The sequence below is a fragment of the Neolamprologus multifasciatus genome, chromosome 8, assembly GCF_963576455.1.
Source record: "Neolamprologus multifasciatus chromosome 8, fNeoMul1.2, whole genome shotgun sequence".
Lineage (NCBI taxonomy): Eukaryota > Metazoa > Chordata > Actinopteri > Cichliformes > Cichlidae > Neolamprologus > Neolamprologus multifasciatus.
Window position 1 is genome coordinate 8045364 of NC_140446.1, and position 22159 is coordinate 8067522.

The following is a 22159-nucleotide window of genomic DNA, read 5'->3' on the forward strand; positions in this document are numbered from 1 at the left end:
TTCCGTTGTGTTTTGGAATTTGCATGTGCTTTGGGGTTTGCATGTGTTTTGGAGTTTGCAAGTGTTTTGGAGTTTGCATGTGTTTTGGAGTTTGCATGTGTTTTGGAGTTTGCAAGTGTTTTGGCATTTGCATGTGTTTTGGAGTTTGCAAGTGTTTTGGAGTTTGCAAGTGTTTTGGAGTTTGCATGTGTTTTGGAGTTTGCAAGTGTTTTGGAGTTTGTACGTGCTTTGTCTCTAGGGGCCACCGTAGATTAGGGCTGCTCAGAGAAGCAAAACAAAAAACAACTTATCTAACAACTCAGGACTTAACCACAAACTAATGAGCAGCTTCAAGGATAACAGTATAGTAAACAAAGCTCAGTGTTTCTTCATATCTCATTGCATTTTAATTTCTTAGTCTGTTTGTCACATGTAAAAAAACTGCCCCAAATGTGTTGTTATATTCTAAACGTGCTGGGAGCTTTAATTTTTAGCAACTGCGTAAACACTGTATTTGTATTTCAGGTTTATACACATTTTGTGCTCTGAACAGCTGCATGGCGAAACTGCTGTTGGTAATAAGGAAAGAGTGCGTCACCTACTGCAACACTGTGGCTCACTGATGGGCTTTTAATAGTTCTCGTACAATAATGGAAGTCTAAAGTATAGAGGATTACAGTAAGCTATATCAGGCGTCATAATATGCAGGCACCGCTTTTCAGTAAGATCAGTTCATTGTTTTTTCTTTTAATAAAGAAGCGAATATTTGCATATCACCACACTTTTAAGTTCTCTGCTCGTACATCAACAGAACAAACTGGAGTGGTGTATTACATTATGCACCATAGCTGTGGGATGCGAATCAGCTATAACCTTGGGCTACAGAGTAAATGAGCACCAGAATGATAAGAGAGAGTCGATGAACACCAATCCAGAATCAAAGCATCATCTTGGAAGATGTCAAAGTCATAAAACCAGGGGAAGACAGTCTAGCGCCCTACCCATCACATTGTAACATACTGCATTCCCCCTTTAGTGTGATTTTCTGATGCAATGTAGTAGTGCAGATACCACATTTTGCCAAAAAAAGGAAGAGTTACAATCAACAGAATTAGTCTGCATGAATGATTTCTATCCAGAAGAAAGCAGTTCAACTTCTGTGTAGGCCCAACATGTTGACTTTTTACTTTGTTAGATTTACAAAAACATGAAAAAACTTATCAGGGTGTGCAGCCCCTAGGAGGTCTATTTAAGATTCTGAGCTTTTTATTAGGTACCCTGGGTTACCTTCTGTATTACAATTAATTCATTTGTGACAGATGAAACCACAGGCCAGGGTGGATTTTCTAAAACAATTCAGCAATAAGAAAGTGAGAGAAAACAATACAATATAAAAAAAAAAAATAAATAATCAAACTATATTTGATAAAATCTAGTAATTTTGAATAATTCTTAAAAAAAAAAAAACTTGCATATTGTTCTTCAGTATCAAGTTTCCCTCAAACGCCCCACTAAAAACATTACTACTACTAATTGGAGCATGTTTCTTATGTAGACCAACAGGTGTGTTCACAGCATTTTGACATAACATGATAGGGAAAGCAGAGGTACAATTGATAGTATTATTATTGCATGTGTAATACAGCATTGCAGCTGTAAGTTGAGATGTATCAGCTCCAGGTTCTGGATATGCTGTCTGGTGGCTTGCAAAATTAGGCAACTTAAAAACAACACACTTTATCAATAACTAGTGTTGTGTATAACATGTTACTGTTATCACATTACATTTTTTAAGACAGTAATGTAATCAATTATTTGCATGATGGGCAGATCAATCAAAACATACTTTTTTCTTCCTGCATTTGCGCTACAATCAGCTGATTTTATTTCATGTGCAAGGAGAGGAAAAATGGTTAAGAAGTCTTTAAGTTATGAGGGGTGGAGATGTGGCCATTACTTTTATTATTCTTGCATGAAAACACGTGAGTGGGAAACTACAAACTGTGTCCAGGAAAGAAACAACAGCATTAAACAAACAGCAGCCAGAGTCTGATCTTCAATGGATAACAAAGGCCCTGATGAGCAGTCAGGCTTGTATGTTTCTACAGTAGAATTGTGGCAGCAATCAATTTCAAATTGGGTTGGTTTTCAATTTTGCTTTGTTTGTGTTCATCCTTGAACACTTAAAAAGTGTCTTATGTACTGATTAGGATAGGGATTGTGTCAGTGTGCGTGAGTGTAACCTCGGACATGTAATAGGGAAACACAAAAGTCATTTAAAGAGTATATCTTGATGCATACCCAGTCATCCAGGTCAGGAAATCCCAAGAGGTTGATTCAGTTCATCCAGAAGTTGCGTTTTCAGTGGGAGAAATGTTTTGTCACTCATCCAACCTTGTAAACAGTACATTTGCATAATGACTGAAACTAGCATCACTGACTAACAGTGGGCTGTGAGGTCGGTTTCATGGTCATTAATGTGCAAATTGTCATGACCATTGATCAGTCACTATTGATCAATGGCCACCGATCAATGGCCATGTGTACCATTCACAGAGAGTTTGGAAATGTCTGCAATCACAGAATTAATGAAAGATATACTCTTAGTGTGTCTTTGAAGGTTCTCAGTCATCCAGGTCATCGTAGTCAAAGGAGCTTGCAAAGAAAAGCGTCTGGACTTCTTTAAGTTGCTTGAAGACGTTTCACCTCTCATCCGAGAAGCTTCTTCAGTATACTCTTAGTCCTCCTCAGCTCAGAGATGGTCTTTTCAGCATTCACTATATTACTCTGTGCTGGGTGGCCCACCAAGTGGTCCAACCCAAGAATCCCCAAGGATTGGCCGCATTGTTAGTCAGTAGCGTCAGTCATTATGTAAATGTACTGTTTACTGTTAAACTTGCAGTCAGCTGAGACTGAAGAATTCAGTTCGATCAGTGACAAAACATTTCTTCCATTGAAAACGGCACGTGCAGATGAACAGAATCAACGTTTGATATGGAACGAGTAGTGTAACAGATTACGCTCTCTGGGAGTAATTAAGTAATGTAATAGATGTAATGCATTATTTGATCTTTGTAAGTGCCAAGTGATGTATAATTTATTACTTTTTTGTAATTTTATTTTACACTTCCTTTCTTCCTTTAACACATCAAAATGTCTGCTATTAAAGTTAAATTCTTAGCACCTCTTTTCATGGGGAACTAATAATTTGAAGAGAAGACAGAAGTTATGCAAATTGGTGATTAACTGTGTCATTTTTAGTTAACATATAATTTGTGACACAATTTGCACTGGTTGTCATGGAGGGCTGTGATACTGTTTTGGTGTGTGAGGGCTGCTTTTTTTTATGTTCAGATCTTCTGTATGAGTCCTTTTATTTATTTAATTTTTAAACAACTTTCTCTACCTTGAGCCATTTCAGATATAAAGCAGAACATAGTTCCTTCAAAATAAAATGGCAAAACATCTATATTTACACACAGAATAAGAACCTTTGAAAAGCAGCAGCTCAAGCAAGGTACTGACATTATAAAAGGTACATTTAAGCCCTGCCAAGGTGCATTAAGCAAAGAGGAGCATTTTCATCGACAGACTAAAGGTCAATAAGGGGACATGGAGTGGATCCAAAGTGCCTCCCACTCTTTTGCCATGGCGGTCACAGTGGAAGACAAACTGTGGTGCTAGCTATCAGTGCACACCCACTAGCGATCGGTTGCTAAAGATCAATGTGAACTACTCCTACTCGCTCCATGAAAAGTCCATAAAGGTGACGGGCTGCTGATGGTGGTTGCCAAGTCTTTAGAAACTAAATGATCAAATTAATCAAAAAAAAAAAAAAAAGTAAAAACGCAGGAAGAAGAGGAAACTGCATCTTGGCTGACATTATTCATATATTTTGTGGGCACACGCACACACAGAATCTTAAAGCTCAGTAAAAGTAAATATCCTGTAGTTGTCTGAAAATGTTTTGTCTTCTTTTTAACATGCTGTTAATCTAATATACTGTTTCTACATATTTGACACAGGAACTGAGTCACTTGCTTTGAATTAAATTGAATTAAACTGAAACTGTCACTCACTCCTACAGAGCCCCACTCACTGGTGATCATTTTCTTCATGAGTTAGATGGCAAAGGGAGAAAGTGAAAAGGCTGCAGAGCACTCCCAGCCAGTGGACCATTACATTTATCTATATCATGAATGTAGTGTTCGAGTGAAAAATAGAACGGACAAAATATGAGGCGTATAAAGTGTATGATCGAGAAGGATAAACAGAGTGAGAGGAATGGAACAAAAGATAAGAGGAAGACAAGTGAGAGGAAAACGTGAGAATTTAGAAAATAGGACAAACGAAAAGCCATATGTACTTAGTTAAAGGGCACTTAATAGTACCAAAATACCAGGGATGCAACGATACCAATTTTTTCAAACCGATACGATACCGATACTTGGATCTGAGTACTTGCCGATACAGAGTACAAAAAACCGATACTTCTACCACACACACACACACACACAAATGCAATGAATTGGGAGACAGGTTTTATTATATTCCCTGCCGATAAAAAATAAAATCTTAATAAAAATGACCACAAAAAAATTTCAAGTGAAAAATAAGCAATTCTGTTAAATTATTGCAGAGTCTCCACATTGTAATTTTACAAAATATCACTGAACTATTGGCACTGTCTCGAGCTTTCAGAATAATAAATAAACACTTCTGTTTGGAATAAAATAAATACAAATTAGGTTTGAGAATAAAATAAACTTTTAAATTATTGCAGAGTGTCCATATTATAAACAAACAAACAAAATAATTATTATAAAATAAATAATAAATAAAATAATAATTGGCCCCCTAGTGGCCAATCTAAAAAACTACAACAGAAATGACAAGCCACCCTCTGATTAATGAAATAAGTTGGTATCGGTTCATGGTATCGGTTAACTTTTACGAGTATGAGTACACACACATTTTACAGTATCGGCCCCGATAGCCGATACCAGTATCGGTATCGGTGCATCCCTACAAAATACTGTATAAAATGCACAGATGTGGAAGTGTCCAGTCCTGTCACAGTCTGGCTGAGGCAGACTGTACAGGGTGAAGAAGGTGGACCCAAGTGCAGACACGTGAAATAACAAAACTGAATGTTAACTGAAAACAAGCCATTTATTGAAGGCTGATCTTAGCAATATGGACGTAGACAGTGACCTGGCGTGAATGCATAATCTTGCAGACATGGCATGACATGGAGAATAACAGATGCTCAGACAAAGAATGAACCAACAAACACACACAGACTAAAAGCACACAGGAGGTGATCAGGGGAAGTGGAAACAGCTGACACAAATGAACATAACAACATCACAGTGGAAGAGTAAAACTAAAACCAATGAACATAGAAACACGAGATCTCTTCAAAATAAAAAAAGGAATCATGAGACGCAGTTATAACAATACAAACTTGACAAACTGAAATCACAGACAAGAAATACATAACCAGAAGACGCAAGTGAAACACAACTAGATTAAACTTGACGCAACTAAATAATGAACCTCGAACCTAACATCATCTTTACAATACAACAAAAAAGATCAAAAACCAATTGAAAGCTCTGGTAAGTCCCGTGTTGGATAAACAGACACACCCACAAATTCCATAAGTGGTTAAGTGTTAAATTGCAACTTCCCAGTGCCTCAAAAACATGCAATCTATGTCAGCTTTGCTGATCTTTTATAACACTTTTGTCTCATCCAGTATAATGACTTAGAATAACAAAATTGTCTTTTGGAATTGTGCCTTCACGCATTATGTCAGTCCAGCAGTATCTGACAGTAGAGGAATTGCCTATTTGAAAGTAACTTGAAATTATCTGATTGTTTCAGCACAAAGTAGACTATGCATCACATCATGGCTGAAAAATCTCTTCAAAGACAAAGTTGTGACAATGTCCAGGATGTTGATTGGTTGTCTGCTGGATGTCCTTCATGGACATCTGCTGAATACATACATGGATTTTATGACAAAGGCTTTTGAAAATGGGTTTACTCAATAACAATAACAATAACTGAAATCCTTAAATTAAGTACTGAAAATTAAGTAATGAAAAATTTCTGAAGACCTAATAAGTTAACCAACCATTATGGAGCGTATTGTCATTGCTGGTGCCGTTTTTCCATTTTTAGGTACGCCGTCTTGGCGCTGCTCATTACGGCTAAACTGAGTCAATACCTCGACTCCCTCATTTCACTTCACATCATACTCAACAGCTTTATTTGTGCCAGTGAACCACAACACTTAAATACAAATCAAATTAAATTCCTCTCACTAACACATTTCCCGTCTCTGCAGCGCAGAAAAGTGCACTGAATTGTTTGCAACTGTTATTTGTGGTGAGTAAGTGCTGGTGCCAGGATTCAGGAGTGTCTGGTTTATGTTTTCTTGATATTGAGACAATATTGAGTCATTTTTTCCCTCATATTAACAAAGCTAATTAGAAAAAAAAAAATCAATATCGTTGTCATTGTAAATCCAAAATAACATCAAAGAGACTTCAGGAATTTCAGGACAGACCATTGGCAATTCTTTTTTAACAACATCTCATAATACCACAGATGAATGAACAAGCACAATGTTGGTCTTATGACATTTTTTTGTCTGTAAAACGGTTGGAGTGAACATGACTGCTGTGACTGGAGACATGGCATTGGCTGCCACTCGGATACAGTCTGCCTTGTCCAATCTCACCTGGCACATCACCACCACCTGCAAATATGGATTCAATTTACAGTCTTGAAATAAAGTCAGTGACAGCTCTCACACAGTCTCACACTGTGCTGAATCTTCATTACAAGTGTTTTATTGTAATGTAGGACAAGTTAAGCATAAAAGCTGAATTCTCAAATGTTACCCCACAGTGGGAAATACTGCTGTTTAACATGATTATCAGGAAAGTTGTTGCCCAATCAGTCTGATTGCTGTGAACATATGAACAGAGCGATGGCACCCTCACGCCGTGCTGCTTGATGGCTGCACCGTGACTGCCAACAACTGATGACAGCCGACCGTGACGAGAAAAAAATGGATCAATCATTGATCAATGATTACTTTTTTATACATAAACATCAACACGGTACTTCGCATTGACAGTTTATGGTTGAATGTGGGTGTTCAGAGGGCCATCTACACCACCTTTGAATTACAAACACTGCATTCATGTGTGCATCCCTGCATTTTACAAATCTGTGTGTTTTTTGTGCACACCATTTTTGGGTTTTGTTCTCACGTACACTTGTTACAGGGATCCTACACACTGTTTGATGAATGAGAACCCTGAATTATATGGCATGTGGTTGTGTGCCTGCCCACGGTGCATTGAAAAATCTTTTTTGGACATGCCAAGAGAATTGTAACACACTATTCATCCTACTTGAAAAATCTGGCTCCTCACAACTTTATCAAAGTATTTGATTGCACCTCTGTAATCACTATTTCGATGTTTGAAAATGCAAGTCTGATAGGACCTCTGTTGGAGGTAGAATTAACATCCATTTGTCCCATTAACAAGCTACAGTTTTTATTGTAAACCACAACCATTGCTGAGAGAGTGCATAGATGCTTCCCCGGCAAATATTACTTCAATATATGAGCAGCAGGACCATGAGGCCTTATGTTATACATGCTTTAAGCATTTGGCAGAGTGGTTTGTAGTAAAAAAAAAAAGAAAAAAAGAATGTGATGCATGAGTGATGGGACATTAATAGCAAGAAAATGCAAGAGGCTTGTGAAAATGACTGTATAAGTACCAATAAAGTAGTCCTGACAGGCAATTTGGCAGCCCAGCCCAGCAAAGTATGTGGGTAAATCAGACCATGTGAACGCTTAACAGGGACACACACACTTTTACACCTACACGCACAGACCAGAACATGAGAACAGGCAAATTATGAAAAACTAAATTTTTAGAATTACATTTTGGTAAAAAAAATTAATGTTATTTTAGATACGGTGTAGAGTACTGATTTTCAAAAACATGCATCTCTTATTAGAAATCTAACAGCATGTGTAATTACTAGTTGCTAAGAAACCAAGACCTTCATCCGCTACTTATAATTTATGAAATTTAAAGTGTTGCAGATGACAGATCAACTGAAGAAACATCAGCATGTATTGCACATGTGTAGAGTATAAAATTCTCATCTGTAACAAACAATACCAGACCTACAGAAGTGTAATACATTTAGAGGTTTTCTAACTCAAAAATAGAATTATCTTGGAAAGTTTCAAGAAAAAAAATAAACATTTTCCAAATCAATTGTCAAAATTTATTTCAAAATCCTGCAAAGACCCGCATGAAGTACAACTGACAACTATTTCTAAGCAGCCTGACCCTCCAACATTATCACGGATTACTCAGGGATATGGGTATTTCCCAAACAAAGTAAAACTGGATAAGCAAGGTGGCGTAATTCATTCCATCCATATTTTTAACTGCTTATCCAGTTCAGGATTGTGGTAGGGGGTGGGAGGCGATTAAGGGAATATCATGGTTAAATTTTCAGATCTCTCAAAGCAGATTTTTAAATAAAAGGTTTTCTTCAAATTCTTAGATAATTGTCTCATCATTTGAGAAATAGCAGAGAGGTATTTACCAAAACCTTGCCTATTAAGGGGAGACTAATTGCAGCCTAGAGAACAATCCATTTCATCAGAAATTATCTAAATGGAAGGCCAACAACCTCTCAACAGGTCTTATGAGTGATGGATTCATACTCAAAAAGTTTTGGTTCAACTCGTCAGTATAAATGGAGGAGGTCAGGGGAGAAACAAGACAAGGTGAGTTCAATTCTGTCAGTGGTGTTAGGGATCTTGTCAAAACTGATGAAATTATGAATGCAGAAAAGCACCATCATATTTTGATCCAGGACGCAGTACCATGTGGAAAGTGTCTGATTATCAACAGATTCATTTTTCAGCATGACAATGAGCCCAAACACACTGGCATACCTGGATAAAAAAACAAACAAACAAAAAAAAACATACAATGGAACAAAATCAATCATGTGTTGGGTTTCCCAGAGCAAAGACCTCAACATTATTGAGATGCAGTGTGGTTTCATTTTGATAGAGAATGGAACAAAAAACAGTCAAATCCCAAAGAGGAGCTTTGAATGTCCTTCAAAAAGCCCGGAAAACTATTCCTGAAGACTACTTAAAGAAAATTACAAGAAAGAACTGTCTAAGATAGTTCTGGCTGTGAAGTAGAATAAATGTTGTCATCGCAAATATTAAGTTTTCAGCTCATTTGAATTGTAGAAACTTGCCTCATAGACTGTATTTCTATGTATTTTTGTGCATTTGTAGCAAAATATAAGTAAATGATGGGGGAGTCAAGACTTTTACACATGTACGTATGCATACTGTATGGATATTTTCTCAATGTTTGAAAAAAACAACAACATTTATGCTATACATTTGTCTACTCCTCATACCTGTACACACAGATAATACATGCCCCCATTGTACACAAACACATCTTTCCTTCTGACGCATGTTTACTCACCCTGCTTCATTAATCACTGCTGCTGGTGTCATGACAGCCGGGCACAGAAGGGTCTATGACATTGTCTCACCTCTTCTTCTCCACTTTCTCAGGAATAAAAATATGCCTTCCATCTGATTAACTGTCTCCCCACAGCACATACACAATTTTGAACTTACAAATGAAACCAATTCAATGCTTGCAGGTGTAATGGAGGATTTGTGGGGTTCCATCACATCTTAAATGTCTCACACTTTGTAAAATTACCTCATATTATGCAGAATTTCAGTGAAACTAAGAAAACTTAATTAATGCAGGTAGTGCTTACCTACTGTGGCATGTTGCTATGGAAAACAAAAATCTGACTTTATAAACTGGTCCTCATTAATACAGGAAACTGACAATACAGATTCATTTGTGGCTGTTTTCTATTTGTAATGTAATTCTTTAAATAGCAATTAAATGTTTTTTTGTTTTAACTGGTTCTACAAACCAGCTCACTTTGATGATTTATTTGAATATTTAGTTAGAATATACAGTATATAAGAAGGAGATGAAGTAGATATAAAGTCGACAATTTAAGGCCAATAAGCAGGAGGTGAAAAATCCAGCTGGTCCATAGTTGTGTCTTTTTGCCCATGGGCATATTTCTGCTGTCCTGCTGTTTTTGCATTGTGGCAGAGTTCGTTATCCTGCAGGGCAAGGTTTCAGCTATTGGGTTGTATTGTGTGGTGGTGTGTTCTTGGTTTTAACAATATTTAGCAGGGTTCATGTGTCAGAGTAATATCCAGATGAATGCTAGGACTAAGACTAATGCCAGCAGAATTTTTGCCTTGTAATGACACAGTCATTACAGTTGCCCTATCATTATTCTTACATCATTAAGCTACTTACCTAAAACTATGTGTACTGAGTTTTAAAGATGTCCTCAGAACTGATGCAAAAATTCTAAAAACACAATACTTTTTTCATCGCAGGAGCTGTTTTCATTAAAGTAAGCAGCTGAAAATTATGACTAATAATAAAACAATAAAATTAATTTTGGAGCTAGTCAACAGTCAGTCCTGCCTGTTTGAGTGTTAATAGAAAGTGTTAATTTGACAGGATAACACAATTATTTCTGTCTAAAAGTACTATGTTTTGTTGTTTTTTTGGTTATGTTTTGTTGTTTGTTGTTCTCCCAGACTGAAGTTCAGTAAAGTCTACCAGCAACCACATAGAAATAGCGGTAGCCTCATTTACCAGCTATTTTTTGTTAGCTACACAAATATGGTGCCATGTTATCAGAAGCACAGAAAATAAATTGGGCTGTAGCTGAATTCATTTTCTGTATTGTTATAATTTTCTTTTCTTTCTTCTCTTTTTTTAAAAAAAAGTATTTTTTAACCCTGTAGTACTGACAATAGTATTGAGTTTTTCCTTGAGTTGTTATAGTCTTCTTTACGAACCCCATTTCCATATTGTTGCACCAGTAGTTTGGTAGTTTCTGACTCTGTGATTGGATCTGGTTTTGCCCTGGACTCTAACTAACTGTCTTCTGTGCAGAAACATCCCGCCTTTGTGGGTTATAAGAGAGACATTGCTGTAGGGAAAAAAAAAAACTTTTGAGATAACTGTTTGGAGGTTTTCCCGACCCCCAAACTGTCATGGTCTGGGTGCCAGTGGTTTTCGACAGAGCTGGTAGTTCCACCTCTGGGACGAGCCACCGTATTCCTGCTCATTGCTCTCACCTGTGGGTAATTAAGCTGTCGACTTATAAGGCCAGCGCTCTCAACTTCTCTTTGCCAGATTCTCAGCTAACCACTCTACTCACCAGATTACCAGATGCAAATCCTCACCATAGAACCTGCATCTGGATACTGGACATCTCGACAGTCTTCATAGTTATGGTTTTTGCTCAATCCATGCACCTGTCTGCCTCCTGCCTCAACGTCAGGAGTTTTGGATTTCTTACCACTCACCCGGACCAATCACCACGCTACTGATCCAGTTGCAGCAATGACTCTGACCCTTCCCCGGGACCAATCCAGTCTGACTCTCCCTTTGGCCCAAAATCACAGAACTGCAGTTTCCACAGTTGAAACTTCACTTGTTGTTTGCATGGCTCAGGTCGCATAAATACTCCAGTTTTGGCTTTGTTCATAGCACGAGTTTAAACTAACGGCTCTGTTCTCTAGCCTTGTTGCATACACTTGTTTTGTAAGTAAACTTTGTCACTTAAACGTTCCCTTTGCTCCATCTGTGTCCTGCATTTGAGTCCTTTTCTCTCGAGCCGGCTATGGCCGTGACACAAACCGCAGCGCAGGAAATACCAACTCACTGTTTCATTAATTTGATAGTAAGACTTCAATAAATGTGTAAACTTTTACTCTTGTGTCCTGCAGCTGAGCCCAGATCTGGTTTGGATCCTCGACATGAGTATTGAGTGTTGAAATTCTAATATCATGACAACCCTGTTAAGTTTTTCCATGCCAGTTCCATACCTGAAGGTTTACTGTTTGCATTTAAAGCACATTGAAAAATAAACGTTGTGAAAATAAAGACATTTATTGCACCGATGTTCATCCCATGCTGCATTTCAAAAGTTACTGTGGGGTCAGCACAGTTGCTGAAAGGAGCATAAAATGTAATCAAACTAGTCATATAGGTATTAGAAGTGGAGAGACCACAAACCCCCAGGCAGGCAAAGTAACTGCTTTAAAGAAACTAATATGGAATGAAAACCATTACAGAAATTTAATTAAAATTTCTCGAATGTAACCTTCGTCATTACTGTTTAGGCTTTGAAGACACTTTTTTCACCTATATCCTGTTTTTCATTTCTTATCACAAATATTCACATTGCTTGGACGTAACTTTTTGTAGCCATTTCCTCCTTGTGGAAAGCATCTCTGCTCCTGTATTAGCTATTAACACTGACCCCTCCACACTTGTGCATTGAAATAAAAAGCTCTGGGTACGTCGGTTTTTGAATCCCCTTCTGTCTTTCCATAAAACTTTTCTATTTCTCCTCACCATGAGATGAAAACAGCAACTTAACTATAGTCTAGTGACCGAGACGTTTTGTTCTCCTCTTGTTCATTCTGTCTCAGTGTGTGTCTCGTTCAATTAATGTTTCCATTTTGCGTTTCTGTTGTTGTAAAATTGATATTTTTTTCTGTGTAGCTTGTTTTGAATCATGCAATAAAGATTATTAAAGTTGCTTTTAGAACAAACCAATACAGTAATTTCAGGTGACTTTGTCTAGCCCGATTCCTTCAGTGATTATCAATGCAGCTGGCACAGGCCTCCACCCTCTCCCCCATTCTTGCATAAATATCTACATCAGCAGAAGTGGGGGCCAAGTGATGCACAGAAGTTTAATTTTTCTTTAGGAAAGTGTATGAACTTAGGAAATTCTGTAAGGTGAACCAGCTGAATTAATAAAACAAAAAGGACATTGGCATTGTGCTGTTGTACAAATAGACTACCACAGTTACAGTTCTATATAAATAGGGTTAGGTCCCAATTTTCCCCTTGTGGGACAATTAAAGGATTTTTCTATTCTATTCTAAATGCAGCTGTAACAACTAACACAGAGTCAGTATTGCTCTCACACTTGATTAGAGAGGCAGTGGTCATTTTTATAGTATATTATATTATGGGGGATTCAAAACATTTAAAAGTTAATCGGCTACTTCTCTTAATGTGTTTGTAAATTAAAGATTTTGGACTTACTACTGTCGGTTCCCTGAAAAAGCTGGCATCATCTTAGGTCCGTAGATCTTGCCAAGAGATTTTAACAAAAGTTTACATATTTCTTAAACTCGTCTTGCTATTTTCCTCCATAATACAGCTCTGAATAGAGGTGTAATTTGTGCAAAGCTGTGCGTCATTTTTTCTTTTCCGCTTTGCTTCTAAGATTTTCGAAAAAGAACAAACACATGGAGTAGTAACCTGCAGGTGGTCTAACTAACTATCAGAAAACAAAGCTACCCAACATTAGATGTTCTAGGGTAGCTGGATGATGCAGCATCATTTGACAGGACCATCTAATGACTAAATGTGCAAATGACCCTTAAAAGAGCAGCTTTATTTAGTAATGTGTGTTTCAGGCGAGGCAGCACAGTTACCGCCAGAGCTTCTGTTAGAAAGAAATGCCAAAAAAATGAATCTTTTTTTTCCATTTACCTGTCTATGAGTGATTGAGTATTACTTGCTGTCAGAGGTGTGAAATCCACATGTGGAGGAATGGGCACATCTCCTTTTCATTTATTCATCCTTTCTGCCCACCGTCTTTCCTCTAATGTACAAAACAAAACAACAGTGAGACTTAGAGCACCATCACAAAGGTTATTAAAGAAAAAGAACGCTTTGCCCCCGAGGTAAAGAGCAAACAAGAGAGTTTAATAATGAATGATAGTGAGGAGCGTGTCAAAGTAAATTCAGTCTATTGAGCAATACTCTGTGAAATGTTTCACTGTCAGCAACATTCCCTGCAACTGTTACAGAAAACACAGATACAATGGTTTTCAAAAAATGCTCAGATGACTCTTACCATCTGTCGGAATTACTTTCGTGTCATCCACCTTTGTAATTCCCCAGCTGTCAGGGAGGAATGCTACCACAGTTGCCTAAGTGGATGTGTCACTGTCTACCAATTATTCCAGTCATTTGTGCTCATCACTTGCTTTGTCCCTGTGGTTAAGCCTTGGGTGTTACTTACTTTTCTTAAAAAATATATATAAATAAAAAAATTATCCCGCTCCTTGCAGTGAACATCTTGTTAATTCTGTCAATTAAGTTGTGATCCCTGCTCTGCGAAGCGATCCTACAAGCACAAGTGCTCACTTGTACACACGTACTGTCACACTACTACATATCCTGATCGTGTTCCTTTATACCTGGCCTCCAAAACTTTACTACTTCATTTGCTCCGAAAAGTCTGCGATGTTTATATGAGTATGCTACGTGTCCCCTTTGAGAAAAACAATAAAGAAAAGATGAAATCAGATATTTAGATTAGGTTTTTTTTTAATACCAATTTTGTTCAGGACTCTTCAAATTGTCAGCTCAGCAGAAGCCGCTGTGGCAATCCTGCCTTTTACACACTGTTGTTAAAACTGCCACCAGTGGTATTAATACCAACTGATTGCAAGAAATAATAACCGACAACAGCAGTACTAACACCTCCTTCACTCTGATGCCAGTTTTCAGGTCTGTTTGTTTTTTTAATCTATATCTATTGCATTAACTGACATTCAGTGGTTCTCAGAGAATCAAACAATTAAATACAAATGACCACCTAAGGCAAGCTATGTAACAGGAAGCATTAACACCTGCTTGATGAAGGCCAGAGTTGATATCCCTCACAAATTGTGTAAACATTTCACTTTGTTAGTATTTTTGCAAGATATTCTGCAAGTAGACATGTGTAAACATTAAAAAAATAAAAAGAAATGGCTAACCTAGTTAACCTATAATTTATCAAAACTTCTGTCAAAATTTTTAAATTAGTACTGACAAGCTGCACGAAGCGACATATTGTTCGATACGGCAGCAGAGAAAACTCTGACAAGTCTTATAAATCAGTTCCATCAGATAGCACCAAAAAGTATTGTGTGGGCAGCGTGTTAGAGGAGCAGAAGCAGCTCTGGTTCTGCAACTATGTTTACACAAGATGCATTGCAGCAGAGTGTTCAGCTGTACTGTAGGTCACCTGCTTTTTAAGGCCAAAATCGAATTACTGTGATTATGTGCTTAAAATGCATGAAAATATAACGCGTTCATGGGTGCATGATGTGAGTAAAACTAGGATTGAAGAACTGAAAAACACAGTTGAAACAATTTCACAGACACAGCTCAACTTTGTACCGAGCAAAATGATTGTGATGCTAGCCATCTAGCGGTGGGAAAGTCTCTTGTTGGTTGTCTTGACAAAAGTAAAAGCTTAAGGCAAAGTGGCAGACAATGAAGGGCTTTTGCACTGACTTCCCTGTTTTTTTGTCCTCTTGGGCAATCAAGCTCTGGTCTTTATGAGGCGCCACAGGAGGTGGCTTCCCTGACGAGCTGCTGTGAATCACTCATAATAAGGCAGCCATTTTGAGAGACCATATAAAGAGCCATTTCTCCCTCCGTTTCTCTATAGTCCCATGCTGAAGATCCGATTCTCTCTTAATCTTTCCCTCTCATTTGCTGCACTTCACCACATTATTATTAGCAAGCCTTTGGGAGCATTAATTGCACTCATTGGGAGAGGCTGCCAGTTTTGCCAAGCTTTTGAAGTTGCTCATTCCCTTAAACAATGGATTTTTAATGATTCTGAGATTCTGAGAAGCATTTGTTGATGAGCAACAATCAACCGACATACTTGTGAGAGAAAGAGTAGGTGGACCAATTAATGAAAAGGGTGGATTCTGTTAAATACTATTATTTGTACAGGTTAAATTAAGCTATTGTGATTAAGATAATCAAATCCATTGAAAAGCATTCGTGTCCTGTTGCTTCTCCTCTTATTCAGTATATAAAAACCAACCAAATGGCATCGCTGGCATCGCTGCAAAGAACTGAAACCCACTGAAATTTGCGGTAAAAAAAAAAAAAGAAAGAAGAAAAATTACAGATGCAAAGCTGTTAACTTGCCTCTAAACAATTAACTGCCATTTACCAACTTTAAGGAATATGATGAAAATAGCATTCATGTATTACTTTTAGTATACAATGAACTCAGGGGTTCTTCATCACATTTAGTGTTGACATGACCTCACAGGATGTGGGGCTACAAATAGCTAGACTCTGAAAATATCTAAAGTTCAAACTTGTAGTAAGATTGCATTGGTAGTTTATATTTCTTAAAACAAAGTTGTACCAAACATGTATTATATAAAAAAAAAGAAATTTCTGATATTCAGAGTTGGTATCCACTCCACTACTTCATTAAAATGATGTTTTTGTGAGGAAGCATTTCATAAACCGACTCCTTCTAGGTGACCTTAGTACTCTTTAATAATTACAGTGACTGTGGAGCTCTGACTTTCCTGCCTCAAGGAGGCCATTAAACCCATTTTTAAGTACTGTGCTAACAAAACAGTGCACAGGTGTGTGCATCAATTAGTGCCAGAAGTGAAATCAAAAACAACCCAAACATTTTAACCATGGGGTAGGTGTGCATCTTTTACTGGTAGCATGAGGCCACAGACATCATTGAGACAGTTAGTAATGGAGTTAAATGGCACCAAATCACTGCTAGTACCTGGTAGCTGGGGATACTGTGCGATAATGAAAGGGCAGCAGCATTAGCGTTAAAGATGAATGTTTGTCACAGCTGAATTCGTTTTTTGGAGACATAAGTTATCAGTCAATTGCATGATGTTTGTAAGTGAGCACATTTATTAAAATAAAATGTTTTTAACTGTTTTAAATTCTAAAGTACAAATGAAATATTTAAGAAAAAGAAAAAACCTATCATGAACAAGCTGCAGGAGACATAGTCATAGTATTGCAGTCACAATTTCAGTTGCAAAGGACTATAAATGCAGTATGACGATGTTTGGTTGCTGAATACATCAAATTAATGGTCATTTTTATCATTGCCATATTTTACTTTCATGTTGCTTCTTCGTTGGGTTTCTGATAACAGTGCTCATAAGTGTGTCTCTGATGACACACAGTTCACTGTTGTATGTTTTGCAGTACCAGTAGTACCTGTTCTTCACACAATGTTTCTTGAAAACTCTAAAGCAATAGAGGAATTTGTCATTTTTGGATAATAAGGACTAGTTGTTGTACAACATCCAATCTTTAGCCTTTTATTTGGGTTGAGATTTGTTGGTATTGCTCATGTTGTTCTGGATTAGTCTGTCTGCTACAGAACACTAAGTTTTTTTACTGAGGGAAAACACAGTGAAGCTAAAGTCAAAAGATTACTGACAAATATTTGTCAGTAATACAAATACTGACAAATATGTATATTTCTCTATTTATATATAGAGAAATATACATAAACTGCATAATGTAAATATTGCTAGACCTTTTTGATTTTTGAAAAACATAAAATAGAAAAGTAACATTTCTGCAGACATTGAGAAGGAGCCACATTGGTCAAAGTGGAGCTGAACTATAAATAAATACATTTTAAAAAAGACTATACACCATAAAGAACAGGAAACCCAGCAGATTTATGAAGTGGCTCATCTATTCTCGTCAGCACAATAAAGCGGATTTAATGATTATTCCGGTGCTATAGCAACTTTAACCAAAACAACAGTTAATCCCTGAAAGGAGAACGGAACTGAATTGGTCCTTGCTCTGCAAATAATACGCTGTAGAATAGTGTACCCATGAAGAGCCCTTCAAACTCAGACTCATGAAGCTCACTAATATGCAAAGTTGTCCTCTCGTCCTCTGCCTTGAGTGGCCATGAGCTTTACCAATTCACATCAAAAGCAATCTCATTGTCTGCCTTTCTTTTATCTGCTGTTGTTTCATGCAAGGGAGGTCAAAGAAATGTATTCAAACAGGCTAGGACTTTGAAGCCCCCCCACCAGACCTGGGTGCTTGGTTTGTTCAGTCCTTACTTTTGTCTGTTTTGGCTACATGAAACAATATAACAAAGGCAGATCTTTCCCTAAGAATCTCGACTTGGCACTTTCATTATAAAAAAGAAGCCACATGAATTTTGTGATAGATGTGACACGACATCATAATGATTCTAGTCAGTGGTTTTAACACCATCAGTCAACGTTTTGATAATCCGGTCAGGACATTTTTACAAAGTTGATTTTTGTTACATGTAGCACACTACGCCTCCCCATACTCTGTTAGTATGGGGAGGCGTCAAAGTCTGCTAGAATGATCTGGAATGGCATTTTGGCACTTTCAATTAAGGAGTAATTAAAGCTGCAGGAAGTTGCAACGTACTTTTCAAATTTTAGGACTGCTCAGCAAGTTACATTTAATTAATTGCACATTTAAAAATAGCATGTTGGATGCTAATTCTTATTAGATTTCTTTTAAAAATCAGATTTTTAATCAGTATAATATGTTTTGGTAAAGTAATGCTTTTTTCATTGTGAAACATTTTAAGAAACAACAGAGTTAAAGCTGCATGCAGCAACAAAAGGGCCCCAGCAAACTGGTGCACATCCAAGGTCTTTAGAGCACACTCATCAAAGATCATGTTGATCTAAGGAAATCTCTAGGAGGAGTTTGTTAAAATTCAAGGCCTGAACATGAAAAAACAAAAACAAAAAAACAACTAAGCCAAAAAACGGCTGACTATCTTCTAAATTTCACACTCACATATTCAAACACAGTGCCTGGGCTGCTTTTTGGAAATTTTGTAGGTGGCGTTGTGGAGCCAGTTTGCAAAATCCATTAAAGAGAGCCATAGAACCTAAAAAAATGCCTTCATGTGTCATGGAAAATTGCCATGGCCTCAAGAGGCACTGTTAAATAAAAACTCAGTTTTTACACTGAAGCATCATTAGCTTCTGTTTATTCAGAACCCTTTTTGGTGAATATGGTCAACATGGAACAAGCAGTACATCACACTACAAAACGTGAAATTCCCTATTCCCACTAGGTGGCGCTCTAACAGTTCCTGAGTGTTAGCATATTCTGGCCATGAAGTTTCATGCTTCATGGATACAGTAGGGCTCTTGCACTTTCATTGCCCTGGACCTAATTATAATCATTTTAGATTATGAGATCAAGATTATGAGATCAAGATTAGAATGTTTTTTACCGTTTAGTATAATGTAAAAAGTAACGGTCCAGAGCAGATCGTACTGTCAAAGTTAGGTTAGGGTCTAACCTTAAATCTGAACTGATAATGCTGCTCAGTTTCACCAGCCAAATACCACACTTCTCATTAGATTTTTTCTGCTTATTTGTTGGAACGTAATCAGCTCATATAATTTTGGCTTATATCTTGTTGAATGGTTTTGGCTAACTCCATGGGGAGCAGTAAACCTCTTAGTCAGCAGCAGCAGCAGCACAAGCCAGCTAATAACACCGTGTACACATAGAAAATCAATTGCAACCCATAATACAAATCATTATGTGATTGTGGCAGGCGGGTTCCACCACCTGCCAATGTTAAGTCCTGGGTATGGTCAAGGGTGATTCCAGCATAGAAAGGCAAGAGGTGGGACCCAGGTTATAATGTGGAAATCACTGGACATTTACCTATTCTATTACATGCTTGGACATCACACAGACCTGCAGTAGAAAGATAATCAATTAAAGACCACACATAGACCCAAAGTCAGCATTAGAAGAACGTAGGGCACTGGTGGTGGTATAGGGCAGCGGTCCCCAACCCCCGGGCCTCGGACCGGTACCGGTCCGTGAGTCGTTTGGTACCGGGCCACGAGAGTTGAGGCTCACGTGTGAAATGTATGGTTTTCAGGGTTTTTATCGGTTTTCAGCGTTATTTTGTTATCGTTTTTATCGTTAACTCGGTTTTCCTGGGTCTTTTCACATGTGTTGTGAATAAATAGTACCGGTACTAGTTTTATTTTGTTGTATTTATCCGCAACACCTTAAAGGCCGGTCCGTGAAAATAATGTCGGGCATAAACCGGTCGGTGGCGCAAAAAAGGTTGGGGACCGCTGGTGTAGGGCACGGTTCTGTAACCTGGAAGACTTGGGTTTAAATCCTGTAAAATATGACCATTTTTAAACGTTCATTTATACTATTTTTACAGTTTTATTTGAAGTTCACTTACCCATTACTTTTGTTTTTTTTTTTTTACTATTGAAAACATAGGCATTAGTATTAAACATTTACCAAGTGTTAAAAAAATACAAAATAGTGTAACAAAAGTTTTAACTTGGTTCTGTAAATACAGGGGCAGGCCCTACGGCACGATGTAAGAAAAAAGGCTCAATCTCCATACATCAACTCCCATAAAACTCAAGAAAACGGGTTGTTTGATCAGCCCAGCTGTTATGCAATTCTTGACATTTGATTTCAGTGTGGTTGTTTTTCTTCATTTGCTATGGGGGAGACGAGGGAGTAAGCAGAGCAGAGAGGAAGCGAGTGTTTTTGCATATGCTATGAATGTATTTTGACAAAGTTTTTCAAGGAGCAACATTGTACATATTTTATTGTTCATCTCTCTAGACCAATAGTATTATTGTTTGGTGACTGATGCCCATTGTCATATGTCCTATGTCTTTCAGAAAACAACATAGAAGCAGATTATATTCGTTTTGATTGTTGCAGAACCATTTTATTGGTTTACTTGTTAGTACACAATCTGACACAAAAGTAAAACTAAAAAAAAAGTTAGATATTTAAAGGTTGGGACTGTTACATAAATCTACAGTGTATCATCTGCCAAACATCCATCCATGTTATCTCTACAAATTAATGGGAGTATATATAGAATGTCTTTTAAATTCCATGTTTGGAAAAAACATAGCCACACAGGAAAAAAAAAGCTTTTCTACAAAAACCTTTTTCCCCACAGTTAATTAGTCACATATAAATGCATTTTGTAGGAAATAGGTTTGTATTGTCCATTAACTAAGGTGCTGAGTCATTAAAGTAAGGCATGCTTCCTCTCTACTTTCATCTAATCATACATAGTGTCTGTGAGAGCTCTCCTCTGGCCCAGCCCTGTCTGATCTATAGTATCTCAGGACACTGGCCACTCATGTACTTCTCCCTATTCAACTGCTCTGTGAGTTGGAAAGAAAGAGAGATGGAGAGCAATATAGAGGGTGTGCGTGCTCATTTGTGTTCAGGTAGGTGTATATGTGTGCGCACCTCTATGCATGTGTGTGCGTGTGTGCTTTATAGAAGGAGCCAGGGAGGTAAACGAGTGCCCGAGGGAGACCACCCTGGGAGAAAAGGAGGTGGTAGGAGGACAGGTCGAGGAAAAGTAAGATTAATGATGCTTGGGAAAACGAGTGCTCCTGCTGGCCCAGACTTTAAAGACAGCGGGAGTTAGTTACTGGTTGCTGGTCCAATAGGGATATGTTTCCGGCGTCCAAAGTTTAAAAAACATTCAAGGAGCTTGGCTGAAGCTCAGGAAGAGCAGACAGACTCTTGTCGCCCCAGATATGTGGAGAACAAGACTGGTGTCAAGGCAAAAGTGTTTAAGGTAAGCAAGTGACTCCAAAGGCCTGATTCTTCCACTGTCTGCCAGCCTTGAATGAATCATAGGAGATGCTTTGTCAGGTTTTAAGAACTTCTCGCTGGTCTCTTACTGCACATAAATCACACCTATGTATGTGTCGGAAAGACTTATTGTCCCAGCATACTTTTTTTGTGGGCATGCTCAATGATGTAGCTAGTTTGGAAGAAAATCACACATCTTAGCCTGAAGGCAACCAAACTCAAACTGAGGTTCACAATAGCTTTCATTCTGGACTCCATTTATCTGTCACAATCAGATGAGAAGCCACAGCTGCAACCGGGACACACACAGAATATTTAATAAAACAGAGGTTGCTAGGCGTTAATAGCACAGAGGAGTAAACATTTTACTGTGTAGATAAAACTGAGCCGGTGGAAGATTCCTACACGACCCCAGCAAATAGTGCAAACAGAGAGGAGTGATAGTATCGCAATTGTACTCCTACATGTTGAAGTCACATATCGTTGTGTGTCCACACCAAATTCTTACTCATACTGTGGGGAGAGCA

General features: G+C 37.8%; 1 long non-coding RNA gene across 2 annotated transcripts in view; it reads right to left on the bottom strand.

Annotated features, from left to right (window-relative positions):
- Window positions 1–5790: 5790 nt before the first annotated feature.
- Window positions 5791–22159, bottom strand: part of LOC146512402 (uncharacterized) — a 54691-nt gene continuing 38322 nt past the window's right edge. Inside the window, exons 2-3 of one of the 2 annotated variants that reach the window (XR_014875795.1) lie at window positions 13695–13806; window positions 5791–6748 (exon numbers count right to left, since the gene is read on the bottom strand). This is a non-coding gene — a long non-coding RNA (uncharacterized LOC146512402). The remainder of the gene's footprint in view (window positions 6749–13694; window positions 13807–22159) is intronic. The other variant, XR_014875794.1, reaches the window with a different exon arrangement.